This window comes from Chionomys nivalis, chromosome 9, assembly GCF_950005125.1.
Source record: "Chionomys nivalis chromosome 9, mChiNiv1.1, whole genome shotgun sequence".
Taxonomy (NCBI): domain Eukaryota; kingdom Metazoa; phylum Chordata; class Mammalia; order Rodentia; family Cricetidae; genus Chionomys; species Chionomys nivalis.
In genome coordinates this window covers 52,952,197-52,975,116 of record NC_080094.1, presented here as the reverse complement: position 1 = coordinate 52,975,116, position 22,920 = coordinate 52,952,197, and the positions used below count along the sequence as shown (strand labels likewise).

The window sequence follows — 22,920 nt, the reverse complement described above, 5'->3', positions numbered from 1 at the left end:
TTCGAAATAATTTCAGATTTACAAAAAGATGGAAGTGTTTCAAGTATCCGGAGACTACAGCCGCTCCTTCCAGCTGCTCCAGGTCACAGCAGGACAAGCACTTAGAAAGTCTACCATTTCCTGACTGAATGCAGACAAAACTGTACCCAAAGGCAGCATTGGCCTCTTCCAGAAAAATCCCAGAGGGAAGTCTATAAGCAATAGTCGTAGGCATGGGATTAGGCCCTCCAGGAAAGGGTGTCAATTATGTCAGTGCAAAAGGTAGAGACAGAGTTTTCCCAGAACATGGAGGCACCAAATAGCCCTCAACAACCATTATTTCTTGTTTAAATTTGGCGGCATTCTTGGGGAAGCATGCGGACTGAAACTGCACGGGAAATGACATCGCAGGAAGTGTCCCTTCCCACCGAAACTCTGAAATATTTCATACTGTGAATAATGTTCCTGCCTCCCTTTTATAATAACCGATACCCCTAAACTAAGGTCAGCCATTGCCTCTAAGAGTTACTTTCACGGTGCTCGTATTGACATTTCAAATGAAAAGGCACAAAGCTTCTTTATTCCCTCCACTAGATGGCTTGTTTTGTAAAATGCAATTGTTATCTCCCTCCCTTTTCCTTTCTCTCTCTCCCTTCCTCCTTACCTCCTTTTGTCTGTGCATCTGTGCAGAGGTCAGAGGACAACTGTGGGAGCTGACTCTCTCTCTCCACCATGTGGGTCCCAGAGTTCAAACTCAGGTGGGAAGTGCCATCTCCCCACGAGATTCCTTAACTGTTAATGTTTTCTTATTCTTGCCTAATCAGTTCCTTCCCATAGGAGTGCACATTCACACACACACACACACACACACACACACACACACACACACGACTTCTGAGCCATTTGTAGTATATTGTCATAGGATGGCTCTCTATTTCCCAGAATCTTGTATACCAGAAGGAGCAGCACCACTCTCTAGCATAACTAGGCATGGCAGATAAATTAAGAAGTTAACGCTGATTCAACACTGTCTCTAGATTTGAGCTAACTGTCCCAACTCTGCCTTACAGGGACAAATCTATTAGCCTTTCTGATTTAGGGTCCATGTAATCCATAATTGCAAGTTTCATTTAAGAGTCAGGCTGTTTCATTTAACAGTCCTAACAGGTCCACACTGTCTTTGTCTCTCATGACCTGGTGACATTTTCATGACATCAAAATATTTTTTATTTTCAACATTTTTATGTGTAAGGGTGTTCTGCCTGCATGTCTTTGCACCCATGCATGCAGTGCCGGTGCAGGCCAGAAGATGGGGGTCAGATCCCAGGGGATTCGAGAGTTACAGAAAGTTATGAGGTACTGTGTGGGTGCTGAGAATCAAACCTGGGTCCCAGGGAAAAGCAACCCGTGCTCTTAATCACGAAGTCATCTCTCCAGCTCCAAGATGTTTTATAGACTGTCATGTATATGTATGTGTATATGTATGTGTATATGTATATGTATGTGTATATGTATGTGTATATGTTTATGTATGTGTATATGTATGTGTATATGTATGTGTTTATGTATGTGTATATGTATGTGTATATGTATGTGTATATGTATGTGTATATGTATGTGTATATGTTTATGTATGTGTATATGTGTGTATATGTATGTGTATATGTTTATGTATGTGTATATGTATGTGTATATGTATGTGTATATGTATGTGTATATGTTTATGTATGTGTATATGTATGTGTATGTGTATATGTATGTGTATATGTATATGTATGTGTATATGTTTATGTATGTGTATATGTATGTGTATGTGTATATGTATGTGTATATGTATATGTATGTGTATATGTTTATGTATGTGTATATGTATGTGTATATGTATGTATATATGTATGTGTATATGTATGTGTATATGTGTATATATGTGTATATGTATGTGTATATGTATATGTATGTGTATATGTATGCGTATATGTATATGATGTATATTGTTGTAAAATAAGGATAACCAGTGTAACCAGTTTCTAAGGCTCCTTTTTAATCAGCAAACTAAAACTCTATTTCCATGAGCTACTTTCCTCTTCACCAGCAGCTGCTTCGTGTTTCTGGGAACCAACAGGGGGTTCCATGGCATGGGCTCTCACTCTAAGTTTGTGGGAGAAGTAACTTTGCTTTTGGGCTTCCTTCTCACCAAGCAAGGAAATGAGTCAGAAATTCAAATGAAATCTGGGCACAGCGGTGCCTGCCTGCCTGCCGTCCTGGCACTCAGGAGTCAAGGGAGAGGGGACCTCAAGTTCAAGGGCGGTCTGCTCTGCACAATGAGTTTCAGGATGGCAAGGGCTTCATAGTTAAGAAAAGAAAAAAAGAAAACATAAAAGAAATTTAAATGAGAACCCTGTCGAGGAATAGTGTCGATTTCTTTGAATTCTTTGGAACTTGAGTATATTAAAAAGTGCAATGGCGCCGGCTTCTAGCAGCACACCCTGAACCTCACAGGGAGTCTGGAAATTTTATCATTCAATCTCTGCATTGTGTCAGCCACAAGGAATCATTTCTATTTATATAGGAACTATCCACTAAGGCTGATCAGGCTATGGCTGAGGACAGATCCATCTCTGAAATTGGCTGCATCTGTTCTGCTGAGGGGAATGTTCTGCCATGGATGACTTGGCTGTGAATTACCAGAAATACTCAAGAGAGCAGCAAGCTGCCTTCTGTCCCCACTCAGCAAAGAACCAAGTCATCACAGGATACGGCGAGTTGCCCAGAAACAGCCAGCGTGCAGAAGTTCCAGAAGGCCAAAGCAAGGATTAACTTCAGGGATGGGGCCCTGCAGGAGCCTCTTCCTTAAGCCTCGCCCCTCAACTCACATTCCTGACACAAAATGAAAAGTACCCGAGACACAGAAAGATGAGGAAAGGAAGCCAAACAGACAGGAATGCAGCGGGAAATCTTATCTCTCTCTTTTATTCTGAGCAAGAGCACCCAGCTACGGAAATGAGTTGCTAAGTTCACAGTCCAATTCTCAGCACTAAAGAAACAGTGTCATAGACACACGACGATGTTAAAATAACACTGGCTGGACGCAATGGAGTACTACACCGGACAAGATACCAAGGCTGGAGCCTTGGATGTCTAGCACAGGACGTCTTTTCCCATTTCCCTTCCTCCCTTCTTCCCTTCCAACCAATTTACATCCTTAAAAGCTTAGAGTTGAAGATCCAAGATAAGAATGACCTCTGGAAAGACAGGTCAGGTAGCAGTGACAATGTGGCAATGGGAACCAAGAGACAGACCCAGCAGAATTTTAGGTTAAAAAGATACGGGGCCAGGCAATTGCCAACTCTTGTTGGGATTAGCATGGGGATGAGCCAAGAGTCACTGGAAGAAGGCTGATGCCACTGGAGAAGAGGAGAGAGAAGGAGGTTTGAGGAAACCTCGGACTTCCATTTTGGAACACTACCCAAGAACCTGCGGGAACCACAGGAGAGAAGCCATGGAGATCTGGGTGGCCAAAGTCGCTGATGTAAGGATATTTGGTATGCTAATGAGAAACAGAACGATGAGCAAGGATGAAATTGCTGAGGGAGAGAGGAATGTCAAGGGTGGAAGCCTGGGAAAGCTCGCAATTAGTGCAAGACAAAGCCCCAAACAGCAAGAAGGCTAGTCAGAGAAGTGACCAGAGAGTAAGACGACAGCAACGAAAGAAGAAGACGCCAACGAGAGTGCACGAGGTCACAAGAGGGAATGCCACACAGATCACAGAGGACAGGACCCAAAGACATCAGATGACCTGAAAGATTCGCGGGAATTCTGGTAGGCATGGAAACTAGGTCTGAGAGCAGAGGAAGGATGAATTCCACACTATTCAATTCCTATTTGTGGACATCCATCCATCTTTAACAAAAATCACCTGTCCCATGTTCTTCTTTCCCAGACTTCCCCAATATGCAGTGAGCAAGTTGATAAATCCTCTTGAAGATTCAGCAGATACCGACAAACACTGACGAAAACAACCAACAAGCGCCCTAAGAAACCCCACACTTCCAGGTAATGGTGTATTAACACAGTGACATGTATGGTTTGTCTTCATGGAACGTGCAGTTCAGAGCCCTTTGCCCTTTCCGTGTGTGTGTGGGTGGGTGGGTGTGTGCGTGCGTGCGTGTGTGTGTGTGTGTGTCTGCGCGTGCATGTGTGTGTGCCTGGATCTTGGCCTTTAGAGAAAACAGAGCACCATGGGGATTGGAGCAGAAATAGCACAGGCAGGGGTCAGCCACACATCAGGAATGTGTTCCAGTGAGTGAGTGACACTTATACCATCTACCTGGGGATTGCAGAGTCTGACCCTTCCTAACCCCCTCAGATAACATCATTCCTTTGACGCCTCTACACTTCGTAGAATTACATAGTCTCATTGCATTTAGCGAGACGCCTTCTTAAAGCTCGAGTGTATTCAGCCATTTCAAGTCAGTAGCAAAATATGGCATTAAGTGATAAAGTTCCCCTTCCAAATTAGTCCAGCCATTCTATCCACAGATGAAAGAAGAAACATATTTGATACGCCTCTTTAAAAACTGGTGACTGACATCCCAGACATCTGCTCTGAACAGATAGGATATTGAGAAATACTGGGCTGGATTACAGTATTGCCAACTCTTATTTGCTGATCTCAATTAATAGGATCTATTTGCAGGGCATATAAGTATAATCCAGGTTTAACATAATAATCTTTTGGGTTTACCTAAAACACTACTGGCTGCGGGCGAGTTATTATATTTGTTAACAGCTCATTCTCATGATAAAAGCACACACTGATATTTAAACATTAATATTTTCAAAAATGTATTTAGTTTGATTATCTAACCTTTAAATTTTGTTTCAGATCAGAAGTCAAGAATGGCAGTACCAGGGGTTGGGACTGTCTCTCAACGGTCAAGTGCTCCCCTGGTATGTGTGAGGCCCTGGGTTCCATTCCCAGCACCAGAAAACAAAATCATCAATAATATCAAAACCCAAGCCATTAAAAAGACATGTTCTCTACGTTTCCCAATAACTTCTGTACCCAGAAGCCCATTTAGCATATGTTTCTAAGGTCTGTGGTGGCTGTCTGTAGCCTTGTAAGTCAGCTATATGAAATAAATCATCTAATTAGCTAAATATAAGCTTATGCGATCCTGAAAGTCAATCAGCAACAAAAATGGTGCTAGCATAATAAAGTTTCTCTTCTTTCCTCTCCCCCACCCTCAAATGGAAATATCTTCTGAATTCTAGCTTGGTTGCCAGCACAGTCTCTCTGTGGTCCATCCTCTCCGCTGTGGCCGCGGCAGTGGAATGGGGACACTCCATCAACTATGAATGACACGAAAACAAAGCATCGATAATCAGTGAATTTTCTTACTTCTCCTGGGACGCCTTTATAAAGAAAGTCAGAGGGAGCTGTGTGGTCGTGGCACACATCTTTAATCCCAGTACTCGGGAGGCAGAGGCAGGCGGGTCTCTGTGAGTTTGAGGACAGTCTGGTGTACAGAGTGAGTTCCAGGATAGGCTCCAAAGCTAGAGAAACCCTGTCTAAAAAAACAAAAAAACAAAAAAAAAAAAGTCAGAGGGGACGGTAATGGGGAGGAGTGAGGCAGTGATCTTGGGATGCCATCAACAGAGACCACCATTAGGGTTGGTCCAGCCACTCCTGTCTTCCCATGTTCAAAGTTGGTCTGATGGAGCAAGCTGGAAGTAGAAATTGGAGAAGGCAAGGGTCTAGGATTAGGCCGATAGAGGAATCTACAGAGAGGATTCTTTGTGGGCAACTTTATGCAAGGTTGCTATTCACCTAAACGTAAAGCTGAGAGTCCAATTCCCAGAACCTCACTCACAATCAATGTCATGTCAGCCTAGGTAACTCTCTGTAGTCCAGCCAAACAGAGATCACCAAAACGTCTTCCTCACACTGGGCTTGGTGGTACATGCCTGTAACCCCAGCACTCAGGATGCTGGGCCAGAGAAACTCTGAAAACTTGAGGTCGACCTGGGCTACACAGTAGAACTCTGGCTCAGACAACCTCCAACCCTGCAAAACAACCCCGAGGGATGTTAGCAAGGTTAACTAATTTAGCAGTGCTAGGGATATGTAAGTGTTAACCAGACACAGTAGATGAACGCAAATCGCCCACTACAGACTGTGTACGTAATGACTAAGATAGGTGTAGCTCTGAAAACCGCAGGCTTTCGCGAGGACTAAAGAGCAGGGTGGGGACTGTTTAGTAGGTGTCACTAAGAGGCAGAGCTCTGGGCTGGAGAGATGGCTCCGCAGAAGAACTGGCTGCTCTTGCGGAGTTCAGTTCCCAGCACTCATGAGGTGCCTCACAACCATCTGTAACTCCAGTCCCCGGGGATCTGATGCCCTCTTCTGCCCTCTCTGTGGGCACCAACCATGCATATGGTGCACAGACACACATTCAGGCAAAATCTCAGACATAAAAGATAATAAATAAAAAACAGAGTGCTGTCTTCAGGCATCCTGTGACCAGTTTCCACCTCTAAAGAAGAAAAATTATTCCTAATCTTTTTGCAAAATCACCACTCAGCAATAGGAATTCTTAAATGGTCTATGTGAAGGAGACAAGCTCTACTGAAAATATTTTAGGAATATATATGTATTTTTTCTGATAATGAGAATGTAAAATACATTTTTTAAAACAGTACTGCCCTAAAAACTACTCAGAGTGAGTTCCATTAATGAGTACATGTCATTTCACTAAGTGAGACAAGGTCACCCTTTTTAATTTCAGAAATGTCTTTGCCCAGACAAATGACAAATGTCATGTGGACCTTTGGTGCATAAATTGCAACAATTTTTTAGACACAAACTTCAGGGCTGAGCTGCCAAGTCTACATGCTTCCTTTCATGGCTTGCCAGAACAAAGAGCTACTCAGGGAAAACATTTGCTAAATGAGAAAGGCTACATCATCTTGAAGGACTTGAGCTGCGAGACTGGCAGCCTTGGCCCCAGGATTCAAGATCAAGCAGTTGGCACTTCCGCCTTTGCCGCAGGATTGTTAAGAAAATGAAAGGGTGATCTATACGCGCATTGCCCTGATTACCCTGCAGGAGTCCAGAGCAGGGCCTGGAATACAGAATTCAAATCTAGAGGCTGTTGTGCAGAAGGTCCCTGTTTACAGAAAAGTCTAATGTTTAGGTTTCCCATCAACCCACAGGACCTAAAGCCCATTGTTCTCTTTGGCTTCAAAACCAAGTGGTTTATTGGCTATGCTAATGAGCTTCCCGTTCTCATGTCCTCCACAGAGCCATCTAATTAAACAGTAGCATCTGAGAGGTGACAAGTGTGTTGGATTGGGCCAGAGAGTGGAAAACTACTAACATCTACTAGAAGTACCAGAACGTTTGGGGTGAGAAGGAAAAATCCAGCAGGGATGTTACACTCCTGAAGTGTTTCCAAGAAGCCACAGGAGTCCTTACAGCACAGTTACTATTTATACATGCAAATATGCATTTCTTCATTATACACAGGCCGTAAACCCAGGGCATCACGGACTCTACAATATAAGCCCTTGGGCTCAAATCCAGCTGTGTTATTTCACAAATCAAAACAAGAGTCTTGTTAATATCTGTTGTATTTCATAGAGATTCTGAAAGGACCAAAGAAATTCATGTGGTACAAATGTTCTGTAAACTATCATGTCCTTTTAGATTCTATTTTTAAAAAGTATTATTATTGTTGGTACAGAATCTCACTATGTTGCCCATGCTGACCCCAAACTCCTAATCTCAAGTGATCCTCCTGCCCCAGACTCCCAAGTAGCTGGGACTGAATGTATGTCACGACACCCAACTTCACCTTCCGGTTTTTGGTTGAATTTTAAAAAGACATTTATTTTTTACTTCATGTGCACGGATCGTTGTTTTGCCCATATGCAAAACACTGTGTGCACACAATGCCTAAATAGGCCAGAAGAGGGCGTCAGATTCCCTGGAACTGGAGTTACAGGTGGTTGAGAGCTATCAGGAGGGTGTTGGAAATAGAACCTGGTTCCTCTGAGAGAGCAGACAGTACTCTTAACCACCAAGCCATCTCTCCAGCCCCAGCTTCTGCTTGTATTATCATGACACCATTTATTGCTTGGTATTCATTACGGTCATAAAAACAGAGTATGCTACTGAATCAATTACGCAGATGCTGTGGTACTGTGGGGTATCTATTCAAATCACATAAAGTTTTGGGAAGTTAGATGTGGCTTCCAAACCCAGTCTATAGGACAAGGTTCGCTCCCCAGGAAAGGCTAAATGCTTGTCTGTTTATGTGTATAAGGAAAGAGGAGTTAAGTGGGACCATGGCATATCTGTATTAGCACTGAAATCAATATTTTAAGAATATGTTATACCATAGGGCTATTTAGATTAATGTTATCTACTGGAAATATGTGTTCAAAGTGCAGGCTGGTATCAATTTAATATTGTTTAGATCAAGGGACTAGACTTTGAAACTTAATGGAAATAAACATCACAAGTCACCCTTGACAGATGTTACTGTAAATGGGATATGTAAATATAAAATATAGGGACTAGAGAGAGATGGCTCAACGGTTAAGAGCACTGACTGCTTTTCCAGAGGACTCGGGTTCAATTCCCAGCACCTACATTAACAGTTCACAACCATCTGTAACTCCAGTTCTTGGGGATCTAATGTCCTCTTCTGACCTCTGGAGGCACCAGGCACACACATGGTGAGCAGAGACATACAGGCAGGCAAAACACCCATACACATACAATTTAAAAATATATATAAGGACTGAAGAGATGGCTCAATAGTTAAGAGCACTGGCTGCTCTTCCAGAGGACCTGGGTTCAATTCCCAGCACCTATATGGCAGCTCACAACTGTCTGTAACTCCAGTTCCAGGGGATCTGACACCCTCACACAGACACACATGCATGCACAACACCAATAAAATTAAATATATTATCATTTGTGTCAGAAAAACAGCTAGGCCGCAGACTTGGGTTTCTAGGTCTCAGTGGGATCTAGGCAGTAAAAGAGGGAGAACACACTCTTAATAAAGCACAGAGCAACTAGATGGCTGTGTGCACAGAACGATGAGAAGTGAGCTGGCTAAGCTAGGGCACTGAGCAATTTAACCTGGAGCAAGGAACTCTGGTAGGGACTCTGGACAAAAATAAATAAATAAATAAATAAATAAATAAATAAATAAATAAATAAATATCACCTTGAAGCATATGGATTTAAAATGACTGAACCTTTAAGAACGCCAGTCTGACCAGCTGGGAGATGGCTCAGTGGGTAAAGGAATTTGCTTCCAAAACATAGGATCTGAGTTTGAGTCCTAGAAGCCACATGGTGGAGCAGGAAAACAGAATCCTACGAGCTTCTTTCCGACCACCGCACAGGTTCTGTGGCATGTATCTCCCCCAGTGCAATGATTTAAAAAGAATTATAGTCTGACCCAAAGGTACAGGGTTGGGCAGCGGGAGGAAGAAGGTCAGGCTTCCAAAACCTTCTCTTTTTCCTTTCTTCTCACATATCAGTAACACTTTTTGCTTAAAACAAGCACATCTTTGGAGGCAGGGACAAGATGAGAAATTTAAGGTCATCCTTGGCTGTACAGGGAGCTAGAGGCCAGGCTGGGCTACATGAGACTCTAATTTTAAAAAAGCCTTGTGTTTAAAATCCCAAGTTAGCATTCTTCACTATCTTTGGGGCTTACAAAGAAAGTGTCTCTGCAGGGAAACACGAGCATTGAGGCAGATTCTTAGAGAAGAGGACAGCCAAGAGCTGATATAAACCACACTTCTGGGGCACCGTTACTGTTTTGTCCCAGGATGGGCTATATTTCACCCAAACTTGAAGGTTCTAGAGTCGATATTAGCATAGCTAGCGCATGTAACCAACGTCTACTGTGTGTTCCTGATGCTGATCTGGGGTCATCAGAGGTGCCCTGGGGAAACTGTCTCAGGTATTTTAAAGGGCTCAGAATGGTCCCCACGACACCAGCCAAAGAGAGTTATCTATCTCAGCCCAAAGTCTACTTGGGTATAGACGTGTGTTCCTCTGCAGCCGAGGGCCATGTCACAGCCAGGGTCTGTTTTGATACCTGTGGTCTGTATTATCATTAAAGGCAGTGTGGATGGACCAGGGTCTGGGCTGCCTCCTGAGGCCATGCTGATGTCCGAGGACCACGTTTTAATAATCAGAAAGGCTAGTCAAAATATTTTCTACAGCCTATTAAAGAAGAGAAAATCCTTGACACTGACTAACGCTAAATATTGACTCGATAGTATTCTCTGTTTTCTAAATATTTTAAATTATCATTATAAACAGAATATATTTTGAATTTATGTTTTCTTTGGTTGAAACAAATGATCTAAATTTTAAAAAATCTTATGAAAGAGTGTTTTAACATGGCAAAAATACCTCAACAATCAACCCATGTGGTTGTATTATACCGTAATGCATCTTAGTAAGTGCACCTTACAAAAACCTTAACAATCAACCCTTGTGGTTGTATTATACCGTAATGCATCTTAGTAAGTGCACCTTACAAAAACCTTAACAATCAACCCTTGTGGTTGTATTATACCGTAATGCAGCTTCATAAGCACACCCCAAGAAACCCTCAACAATCAACCCTTGTGGTTGTACTATACCATAATGCTTCTTGGTAAGCGCACCTTACATGTGCGCAATTGCTTCCACCTGTGACCTTTGCTTGCACAGCAGCTCTCAGGCCTACTGCCCTCAACCAATGGATGAAAAACCGAGGCATTGAGAAGCTCTGTGTCTTCACTTGTGAAGTTAGCTGTACTGGGGATGTGGCTTGGTAACGGAGAGCTGATGCAGCTCCAGGCCCTCAATCGGATTCCCTTAACACCACCCCAAGAGAAGGAGAAAGAGAGAAAGGGAGAATAAAGAGAAGAGGAGGAGGAAGGGGGAGAGTAGACTAGTGATTACTAGATGATAGGGAAGACGGGGAGGACAGGGAGGATGGGGGAGGATGGAGGGAGGATGAGGGGGATGAGGAGGATGGGGAGGATGGGGGAGGATGGAGGGAGGATGAGGGGGATGAGGAGGATGGGGAGGATGGGGGAGGATGGGGGAGGATGGAGGGAGGATGAGGGGGATGAGGAGGATGGGGAGGATGGAGGGAGGATGAGGGGGATGAGGAGGATGGGGAGGATGGAGGGAGGATGAGGGGGATGAGGAGGATGGGGAGGATGGGGGAGGATGGGGGAGGATGGGGGAGGATGAGGGGGATGAGGAGGATGGGGAGGATGGGGGACTGGGAGGATGGGGGAGGATGAGAGGGATGAGGAGGATGGGGAGGATGGGGCAATGAGGAGGATGGGGAGGGTGGGGGACTGGGAGGATGGGGAAGATGGAGAAGATAGTGGGGTAGCGGGGAGGAGAACAGAGGAGGTTAGATAATGAGAACTGAACTATATACATACATATACACTATATACTAGTATATACATATATACTAGAAGTAATAAGTTCTTTTTTTGTAACCTACTGGTGTGACTACGGTTTATACAAGTCTATTATGTATTTTGTGAGGAAGGAGAGGAGAGAGAGAGAGAGTTTAAAGGCTCCAAACACAATGAAATGATGAGATATAAATGCTAATTACACTGATTTGATAATTATACATTGTACACATGTACTGAATTAGCTCTGTACCCCACAAATATGTACAATTACTATGTCAATTAAAGAAAAAAATCACATTAAGAAGACTAAGTATAAACCCCTAGAATTAGAAGCATGTACTCTATTGTTTATGTTAAGAGAGTATTCTACACACTGATTAGCTCATGACCTAATTAGCACTGTACATGTAAACATGGACCATTGTGGGCTTCGAAATAAAATCTCGTACGGAAGGATCAACGGAAGGATTGTGCAGAACTAAGAGCATGGAGAGAGAACAGAAGATACTGCATGTGAGGTGCAGAGAACGCAGATGCAGGTAGATGCCCACCGCGAGACAGGGGTGGGCCTGCTTCTCTTGAGCTAGTGTGGTTGTGTGCCCACCATGAGAGGGGCGGGCCTGCTTCTCTGGAGAGCTAGCATGGTTGTGTGCCCACCGCGAAGGTGAGGGCCTGCTTCTCTGGAGCGCTAGCATGGTTGTGTGCCCACCGCGAAGGTGAGGGCCTGCTTCTCTGGAGCGCTAGTGTGGTTGAGTGCTCATTTACAGCCGTTCTCGAATCAGAGAGGCGTGGCCTTCTTTGTTAAACAGGACTGGTTCTGGAATCTGGCCCCTAAAAGCTCACCTTTTCTCACTGGCCTCACCCACATGGCTCCTAGCAGCAACCTTGGCCAGCATAATTTCTTATTTTCCTTTTTTTCCCTCTCATTTTTAAAAACACAGATTTCATTTAGTGTATAGCATCTTAATCAAAAACGGTTCCAGGGAATGTTTTCATTTATTTTCTACTGTTATTTCAATAATTTAGAATTGCATGTGGTTAGAGCACCGGCTGCTCTCCCAGAGGACCCAGGTTTGGTTTCTAGCACCAACACAGTGGCTCATGACTATCTTTAATTCCATGTCCAAGGGATCTCATGCCTTCTAGTCTCATGCACACAACTCACATAAACTCATGTGGACACATACACATAAACACAATAAAAGTTTACAAAATGTAAAGTTTGCATTTGTTATTATATTATTACATACTACCAAATTTCTCATATTCTAAAAAGGTTTTTTTTCTTGTCATACATTCAACTGCATCAATTTACTTTAAAAATTATTAGAGCTGATATTATTGTTTTTATTAGCTTATCATTTATTTACTCATAATAGAAGTTATAAATCTGTTCTCAGACCCAATTGCAAACCTTGGTCATCACAACTTAGTATCTGAAATTAGAAGGGTCATTTTTTTTTTCTTAAAAAAAATCCCAGGTTGTTTTTCTCAACAGAAGAGTTCTATGAATAAAAACAAAATTAGCCATATCAGCCAGGAATTCCAACCACTCAAAATCCACAGGAACCCTAAGCATTTTGAAGTGATGTGTGTATGTGTGTGTATGTAAGCATCTATATTTTTCTGTTTCCAAAATTTGTTTTGTTTGTGATGATTGCCGTGTGTGCACAGCTGTGGCTAACATGGTCGCTGTGGGGCCAACAGTTCCTTCCTCATTGTCTACTAGCCCTTTGCTTGCCTTTGGCATATGTGAATAAGCAGCAACTGTATTCACTAGAAAAGTCTTACACGTTTGCAAATCCCTAAAACTTAACAGAAGAAAACACTGCAGAAAAGAATCCTTAGAGTGTTTGCTGGAATCTTAACTAAGTCCCCTCCATCCATAACTAAGGACAGAAAGGATCCTGCAGTTACACACAAGCAGTGGACTCCAATCCTGGGATCACAGCTCAGAATCTGCCTGCTACTGAATATTGTTAGTAGTTTTTCTCCAATGGTTCTATCATAATGCCAAGATCTTAAAATAAAACTTTCTACCCTTTCCTGGCCACTTCCTAAATTTCACCCGCATGAAACACAGGGTCTGTGTTGATGTCTCTGGTCTGTATTACCACTGAAGGCAGTGTAGATGCCCAGGGTCTGGACTACCACCTGAGGCCACACTGGTGTTCGAGGGTCATATTGATCTGAGTTGTCTGTGGCTCATATTACCCCCGAGGGCCATGGGAGAACTGTCTTGGATGGCCTGGGTACTGGAGGGTTGGTTTGCCCCTCACCAGCTGCCTCCCACCTCCCACTCCCGGGAGAACTGGCCCTAGTGGTGTGGGTGCAGGAGAGCTGCCCCAACCCTCAGTGGCCTTGGGACAACCGCCTCCCACCCCACCTCCTGCATTTGCCAGCTGCTGCTGCAGGAGAGCTGGCCCCGCCCCTTCCCATGCACGTGGGAGACTGAGGGGGCAGCCCCACATCCAGCCCACCCGACACCTACCCGATCTATGACCCGCTGGAGCATGGGAAAGAATGGGCTGGTGGAGCCACAGCCGCGGGATCTCCAGGACTGGGCAGCAGCAGGATACCTGAGGGAAGTTTGGGTGAGGCCCAGTATCGATGGTGAAGCAGAAGCCTTGAACAAGACCAACAAATGACGGCCATGAATATTTGCAAATAAAGCTGTTTGGACAAAAAGGTGGCGCTGTGTGACACACCGCAGCGCCCAAGGCCACCGCAACAATGGGTATGTTATGGGAAACTGGAGGATCGAAGTACTTTGTTTCGCTTTTTCGCATTATTTTTATTTTATTTTTTTAATATTTTTTTGGAAGGCTACAAAGGTGGAGAGGGGACATGGAAGGACTGGGAAATGAGTGGGACTGGGGTGTGTGATGCTAAATTCCCTAAGAATTAATAAAAAAATGATGTTAATAAAAGAAGATGTGTACTCCTATGAGGGGGGCCCTGCAAGTCCCAATAGGAAATGACCGATTGCAGACGACACCAACACGCAGGAGAAGGGAGTTTGCAGATAAGCTGTTTTCTTGCTGGGGTGGGGGAGCAGTTTCCAGAATCCTTAAATCACTTTGCTTTATCAACCAATGAGCCTACACTAAGCAGATACGCACTATAAACAGGAGCACAGAAAAGATACCCCATCCAACCATGAGAGCCAGACTAGGACTCCAGGAGGAGGAAGGCACAGAAAGGTGCAACAAAATCCAGCTCCTCTAGACTCCAGAAGACGATGGAAGTATAGTTGGGCAATCCTGATTTCCTCATGCCCGAAGGAGAACACATTCAAAGGCTAAGTTGGAACTCAAGACAGAAACAAGTTTTGGGGCCTCCAACCACAACGTAGGGACAGACACAGTGGGGTGACATTGCAGCAAGGCTGGTAGAGAAGCCGAGTTTGGGTTCCCTGTGCTCCCAGAGTTTCCATAAAGCACGGGCACTTTCAGTTTTCGAGCCGGTAGCTCGACAGGAGACGCAGCAGGAACTCGGGCTTACAACCAGCTGGGGTCCAGTGGTCCAGGTCCCAGATATCCAGTGATACTGCGTTCTGAGCAGGCAGAAAGCAGCCACAGACTGGTCATAAGTGCTAGAGCAAGCAGTGCTCCAATGGATAAGAAATACTGCCCTGGAGATCGCGAGATACGGAGACCCTCTGATCATGACTTTCTCCTTTGTAGTGGTAACTACCTCAAATCTCAGCGGTGTACATTCTCTTGTGAATTGATTTTAAGTTGATTGTTTGAGCTGTCGGATTAATCTAAAACATTTTCAAGACTTAATTTAATGCATCTGTGTTATTTGTCTGTGTGTATGTATATGCACACGTGTGTGTAATCCCCTAGAGGGCAGACCAGGCCATCAGATCCTTGCTGTTGGTGTTACAAGCATTTGTAAGTCACCCGATAGGGTGTTGGGAAAGGGATCTAGGTCCCTGTCACTGAGCAGCAAGTGCTCTTAATCGCTGAGCCATCTCTCCAGCCCTCAATTTAAATTTTAAATAATAAATGGTATATTTAGGTGGCCAGTGGGATGGAAGGGCAGGAAGAAGGCCATTAAGATGCTAACTGAACATAGAAGCTCCATCTCTTTAAGGGAGCCTTAAAGAATAAATGGAACCACTCTATTTACGACCGATTCACAACTCCTGGTGTAGGTAGGTATGCGATAAAATTTCCCGAGTGGAGAAGGAATGAGGGGTCATAACAGCAGGAAATAGATCAACTGGCCCAGCCACGACAGCAGCAGCAGGCAGACAGAAGATGCCAGCTTCTTCCTGGCATGATGCCAATACAGTCCCCACTCCACTTCTAAATCAAGCTTGTAACCTTTAGGAAATGGCTCCCATCGCTGTATCTCGCTTGCATTTGGCTCTGTGTTAAAGCCCCTTGTGATAATATCGCTAGATCCCTGTGCTTCAAAGGGAAAAATAGAAACAGTTGCTCAGGATTTCAACAGTGCAGCCACAACAGGAAGGCAGCGAGAGTCATGGAACCAGAATGGCTGATGTTTGAACCGATAAACTATCCATGGAATAGTGGTGACTTGACCTTTATCTGCCCTAGGATAACTTCAGTGTTAATGGTATTGAACCTGCAGGCACTATAAGGATTAGTAAATAGAAGACCATAGGGAACAGAATCATGAGGGGAGAGAGGAGACAGAAGAAAAAAAAATGGTGTTTTACACAATAAAATCCCATATTCTGGGTCAGAAGGATAAGCAGCAGGGCAGAAATACAGAGCTACTTATTGAAAAATTCTGGTTCCATTTGCTATTTCTGCCTGTTCTGGGATGAGTGAGTGGTAAGGGTTGAACCCAGGGCCTTACGCTTGCTAGGCACGTGCCCTAACACTGAGCCGCAGGCCAGCCCCTGTTCATTTTATATTTGCTTTTGCTTGGGGAGTTATGCTTGAGAAAAATCTAGTATAAGCAAATAAGATTTATTTGAGAGAGAGAGAGAGAGAGAGAGAGAGAGAGAGAGAGAGAATATATCTGAGTGTGCATGTGAAAGTCAGGACAGCTTGTGGGAGATGGTTCGCTCCTTCTACCACGTGGGTCCAGGGGTCAAGCTCCAGGTCATCAGGTGTCTTTACTTGCTGAGCCACTCCGACAGCCTAGCCCATAAGCTTTCTTCTTATGAAAACAGATCTCCGAGCTGAGGCAGAGCAAGCACATTCCATTTTCTAAATCTTCTCACTTAAATGCTATAATCAAAGTCAACTCCACCTCTGAGCGGTGTTCAGTGACATCTGGCGCCACTCACAAAGAGACGGCGGTAGAGGCGAATGAGAGATCTACGCGTTCCGATGTGGGTGGGGGGAGTCCAGGGAGATCATGCTTTTTTGTCCCACTGGCACTTGAGGTTGATGGAAGGGAGGCACAGTGAAAAGCTGCTCGAGAGAGATACGGAACAAAAGAGCGTATGGTGTATGAGGCAGGTGGGAGGGGAACAAAGGCTTGGAACTAAATAGGGAGAAGAAATCTATTCTCTAGTAAAGCAGGAAGAGGTCACTAAAGCAAGTTTTCATAATGAGACCAGCTGAGAGCGAGCAAGGTGAAGGCCTGAGAGCTGTGCAGGAGGTCTTCAGTGAGAGCGAATCTCCTCTGGCTGTGTGATCACAGTCTACGGGCTCAGCAACCCCGGAGACGAGAGCTCCAGCTCCTGCCTGATGGCATGGGTGGGACTGGCACTTAAATAGCCGCCTTGGGTTACAAAGGCATTTACTAGGTCACATAAATAAGGTCACTTAGAACTTGAAAGAGCCAGAATATACAGTTCTCGCCAACGTCGCCTTTTTCGGCTTAAAAAAAAAAAAGCCAATAACCATGAGTATTATAGCTGTTGTGTTATTTTTTCTATGAAAACTACCAACAAAATTAGTAAGGCTTGTTCAGTTTGGGGGACTGATTACAATCAAATATCACAATCTGGTGGATTATTGTCAATAGGAAACTTACGTCCCACAGTTCTGGAGGCTGGGAAGTACTGAGACCTTAATGCTATAGCAGGAACGAGGGCAGACACTGACACCAGTGCTCTGATCGCTTTACAGGTGGCAACCATCACATGGTGGCAGGGGAGAAATCTGGTCTCTTTTGGCCTAGAAAGCCATCAACCCAAGTATGATGGCTCTACTCCCAACTGACCATTTCCTGAAGATCTCCTCTTCTAATCCCACCACAGAGGAGCCAGGCTTCAACACAGCAACTTTAGGATCCAGAAACATTTGGTGCATACAGTGTCAATGCTCTCTTGCCTGGTTCCATGTACTCCAGTAAAAGTTGGCAATTTTCCTGTTACTCCCTGGTTTCAAAGATATTAGAAACAGTAGGGACGTGCACAGTTTTTTTCCCCTCTCAAATAATTACTCTAATCCAACTTTATAGGATGGATATTCGGATGTGAATCTTTATTGATCAGCATTCTTGGAAGCTCTGCTGATATTCAAGCAAGACAGAATTAGAAGATTAAGCCTTCTCAAACTGACGATGTAATATTGGTATCTATACTTGTCTATCTATCCATATATCATCTTCTCTTTCTTGATATGGCAGGAAGGAGCCCTGCTTCATATATTCATGTAATTATCATCATAATCATTCAACTGAGACTTCCATTTATTCTATAATTCATGTTTGCTTTGTAAGATCTTCCTCCTTAGAAAATTATACCAGTCAACAATTCTAAAATTTCAAAACATTTTAGGTCTGAGTAAAATTTCAAAACAAAGAGTGTAAGAAACAGTAGAAATCATAGTATCATAATCAAATTCTCAAGAGATCAAATCTTGGGGGCTGGCACTCACTGGATGACCTTGGATAACTTGTTTGAATTCCCTAGGCCTAGCTGCTCCTGTACGATGTATAAGAACATTCCATTAAGAGTTATGAAAATTAAATATGATCACTTATGTCTGGAACCTTGAAAATGTCTGATGCTTACCAAGTATCCAATAAACAATGCTCTTTAGTCATTCTTAACTATCTGATCTAGGGTATACATTTTCCCATGAATTGCTTATACAGGAAAGCACATTAGGTCATGGCCATCACACATCTAATAAGGACAATCAGGGAGTGTTCTGAATACTAGCCAGGCTTCAGAGCCGACATTCCTCATGCTTGTTGTCAATAATCTCTGTGAGTGAAAAAGATCTCAGTTTTGACAATCAAAAGTCAATGAAGAAATATGCTCTCCTGGCAGGGATCTAATTGAATCTTGTCTGCCCACAAAGTACAATGATAAAATTTATTATGGGAGGACCTTAAAAGGTGACTGATCCCAGAGGGACGACTCTTTATTCAGCTTCTGTTTTCAGAAGTTATAACTTTTCAGGCATTCAGTTAGAATTATTCACTACTTTCATATATGGTTTTTAACCATAATCAAATAATGGCCATGCATTTTCCCTGAAGATCCGCTGGTCCTACAGTCAACTTGATAGACTTCTAAAGACCAGGAAATTGTCTCGTGTTACTTTCATTGGGCACCGACATCCATGCCCATCTCTGCATTAGTTAATTTTACGGTATGAGAAAGCAGTTTTTGGGGTTAACAGCCATCTATTCTAGGACAACATTTCCCTTCTCCCTTTGCCTGAAGAGGGGAGAGGCTTGCCTACTTCTTAGCTCCATTCCATGTTGAATTGCAGTCCTCCAACCTTTGGGATGGTCTGAAACCTGGGGAAAGTGGAATGAAAATCTTTCTCAGATACTAGCAAGTTCTGTATCTGTGAACACCCTTGTTCTACATCTACAATTTCCTTTGATTTTTGCTTTGAGAAACTTGCTGAGATTCTCCTGCCTCAGCTTCCTAAGTGCTGAGATTACAGGCACATTCTTGGTGCAGCACATCCCTGAGAGGTCCTGCAGCCATCCGTCAGAGCTGGGCTTGAAGCTGTCAAGGATGTCTGCTGCCCATCACCACAAGGTATTCTGCATAGCAACGTGCTTTTAGAGTATGTATGTATGTATGTATGTATGTATTTATTCATGTCTTACAAGCCCACCCTGACAAAAGGCTCTTAAATAATCCACAATCATTAGAGAATCAAATAGCTCCTGGAAGAAGTTGTAGACGTACAGACTTCTGCTCTGAATTCAAGTTCTGAACACGTTTCCTATTTAGAGCCTAGACGTAAAGATCTCGCACATTTCTGGCTGGCTGTGAGCCCTACCACACAGCACACTAGCTAGCTGCTACTTTGGCGTTTACTAGACGGTCTTTTGCCAAATTCTTCTGGAATTTGTTTAAAGGCATCAAATGTGTTTTGCACCCCCAAAGAATATTTGATTTCTTGTCCAAGAAATATCTGTTGATGATGCTGTGCCTACCAGTGTTGTTAGGTGTTAGGGAAGTAGTGAAATTTGGTGGCAACCGTGGATCTGTCACTGAGGTGCGATTATGTAGGTGCTTATCTTACTAGAGTTTGGTACCTGTGTTTTCCCATGGACCTACTGCCAATTGAACAGTTCTGATGCTGTTTGTAAAAAATGTATAATGACTTATCTTTTCCATGTTTACATCACTAAACACGAGCAGCCGTGTGGCGATTCTTTGGCAATTGATGATGATGAAGTCAGTCAAGCATTTTTTATTCATTAGCGGAGAGGTTCGTTTTTATTCTGTCCTACAGCTAAGTAGAAGGACTCAAAAATGTTCCACATATGCACCTGACAGATCTCCCGATAGTCTCCCCCATCCACATAAACATACCACTTGGATGAACTAAGTGAAAAATGTATGTTGATAGAAAAGAATCCTCTGGCCAGAGAAGCTGCGTCACGTGTCACAAAAATGAAAGGAACAGCTCCTAACTCAGCATTGCTTGGAACATGCAGTCAGAGGCACTTGTTAACAGAAGACATGTCTTCCCTGAGCTCTGTGGCTCGTGCCTCAAAGCAATTGTCATAGGAAAAGGGGTCATTCCTTGTGGCTAAGGTTGACTTACTATAAAGTTCTGATTTCCTTTCCTTTTGTCTTTTTCAGAGAGAAATCCCATCAATTAGTCCCTCTCTTCCCCAGCACTCATTTCTCTGGTCAGCATCCTCCTAGCTTAAAGAAAAGAAGGAAGGAAGGAAGGAAGGAAGGAAGGAAGGAAGGAAGGAAGGAAGAAAGAAAGAAAGAAAGAAAAAAGAAAAAAGGGAGAAAGAAAACATGCTTTTCACATCCTTGGTCTGCTATAATTTCTCTCTGCTCTGCATTTGAAGACAGTAGAGAACAGTGGTTAGAGAATGGGCCCTTACAGCTGCACTGCCTGACTTCAAGTTACTGTCCTGCTACCCAGACGTCTGTGTGACTGTGTTACTCAACCAATAAAATGGGGATGACAACCTCATCATAGCTGAGAGCCTGATGTTAGGTCAGATGTGTCAAATACTCAGAACGACGATCAAACTCCAAGTTTTAAATATTCCAGTACCCAACAGCTGGGTAGAGCTTCTTGGATTTTTCTACAGCAAATTGTACATCATATAACCTGCAGGTAATGACATGTCTGTCGTTAGCCCTTATCTTACGTGTTGGCTCTATGCTTGGGTTTACAGGGTAACGGTGACAGAAACAGTGATGGGGACCGTCCTTGTCTTCTTCCTGACTCACATTCGCTCTTCTATTTCCATCAGCCCTTCTCCCCCAAGTATGTCAATGGAAGGCTCTAGCAAAACCCACTAGAGACCAAAACCCACTAGTGATATTCTAGGTAAACCTGATCAATTAATTTCGATCCTTGGAGTGGGGTGGGTCAGGTTGTTTGGCAGTGCTCTAGTCTGGATTGGACTGTCCTCCAGAGGCCTATGTGTGAAAGACTTGGTTCTAAGGCTGAGGCTACTGTGAGGCAGTAGAAACTTCCAGAATTAGGGATTAGGGGCTAAGTGTTAGGTCACTGAAACTGAGATCTTGCTCCTCCTCTTTTGCTTCTGCCCACGAGGTGAACACTTCCGTCACCCACACGCTTCCCATCATATGTGCTGTCTCGCCACAGGCCCAAAGCAACAGGACCAGTTCATCATGGACCTGGACACCCCTAAAACCAGCAGGCAAAAGAATCTTGTTCCCTTTCTAAGTCAACCAGGCATTTGTTACAGGAACAGACAGCTACGTGCACAGGCAGTGCTAAACATAAACTCTTACGGCTGCTCGCTCGCGCTCTCTCTCTCTCTCTCAAGTTCCCAACCCTTATACTTTCCTAACATCTCACACTCCATATTTATCATGCCCCCCCCCTTCTCTGAACATTCTGCCTCAGGCTCCTTTGAGGACTACATTTCCTCTGAGGGCTCTCTAAATATATTTGTAACACCAAATTAAACTCAGACATAGGGAAAAAAAATAAAATTCCTTTGTGTTGGTTAGAACTAATCCGATTCTCTTCCTAAGCTCATACCGACTGGGTAGCAAGACAAAATAGTTAAATGTCTGCTCTAGTGCAAAGTGTGGGCTTTACTAATTCATAAATTCCTATCTAGTTAACAGTTGCTCCTGCCTGCTAAGTCAGGGTGTCCAGGACGGCATCTGTAACTCCCAAGGTGACTGCAAGTGGCTTGGCCGATCACTCTGTAAATTCCTTTGTTCATCCTAGATATTTAGCCTTAGTGTTTGGGACACCACACTGATGGCAAGGACTCATTTCTTTGCCATGCTATCTTTTCTAATAAGAGAGAAATGGCTAGGAAGTTACGATATAGATTTCCCCCTCCAATTTACCTTATATTCCTGGTCATTCTTAAATGGCTCATATCAAATGACTTATCAAACTATATCAACAGCCGCCCGCTCATTCAGAGTGGAGAACGTGGAGTGGAAAGTTCACGGTGCCCATGTACATGTTTAGTACACGCCCCGGAAAGTACAACATCAGCAGTAAGGAAACTAGCAATAGTGACATTTTTGTTTTTGAGGCAGGACCATGTAGCCCAGGATGACCTCAAACTTGCTATGTGTCTTCCTCTCCAGTATAGGACTACAGGTGTGCCTGTCTTTGAAGTGCTGGATGATCGAATCCCAATGCTTAATGCATACATACGGTACTGTACTGTCTGAGCTGTAAATCCAGCCCCCGTATCTGTTCTTTAGCCAACAGTCATGTCTGAGAGCGAGAAGACTCGATGGGGGATAGTGATGATCAGGACAGAGTTACAAGGAGATTATGCAGGTTGTCACCCACTCAAGCAGGTACACACAGGATTGTTAAATACTGAAGAAAGCAGCCGGCTTCAGCATCAGGTCAAAGCAGCAGTTCACTAACAGGAAATAAGCTCTCCCTTCGGCTTGGCATCAGGGTTGAACAAGTCTGTTGTCATTCGTCATCCTGTCACGAGGGGTCAATGGAGTCACTGTATTCCCTCTTATCTACAACAGCATAGACTCTGCTGGCCTCATTAAAGAGGACTGAAATGTCACACCTCACTGTAGTCACAGATCAGCCTTGCAGCCACCTCCTTAATTATTTTAGAAACACCAACACCTAG

The 22,920-nt window shown here is 43.7% G+C and overlaps 1 protein-coding gene across 5 annotated transcripts in view; it reads right to left on the bottom strand.

Moving 5' to 3' along the window:
• The window catches only part of Frmd5 (FERM domain containing 5), a 294,015-nt gene that overhangs the window by 120,682 nt on the left and 150,413 nt on the right, over positions 1 to 22,920 (bottom strand). Inside the window, exon 2 of one of the 5 annotated variants that reach the window (XM_057781457.1) lies at positions 19,074 to 19,131. The exons of the other annotated variants lie outside the window; for them this stretch is intronic. The gene's annotated coding sequence lies outside the window, so the exon portion shown is untranslated. The remainder of the gene's footprint in view (positions 1 to 19,073; positions 19,132 to 22,920) is intronic. 5 annotated transcript variants of the gene reach the window in all.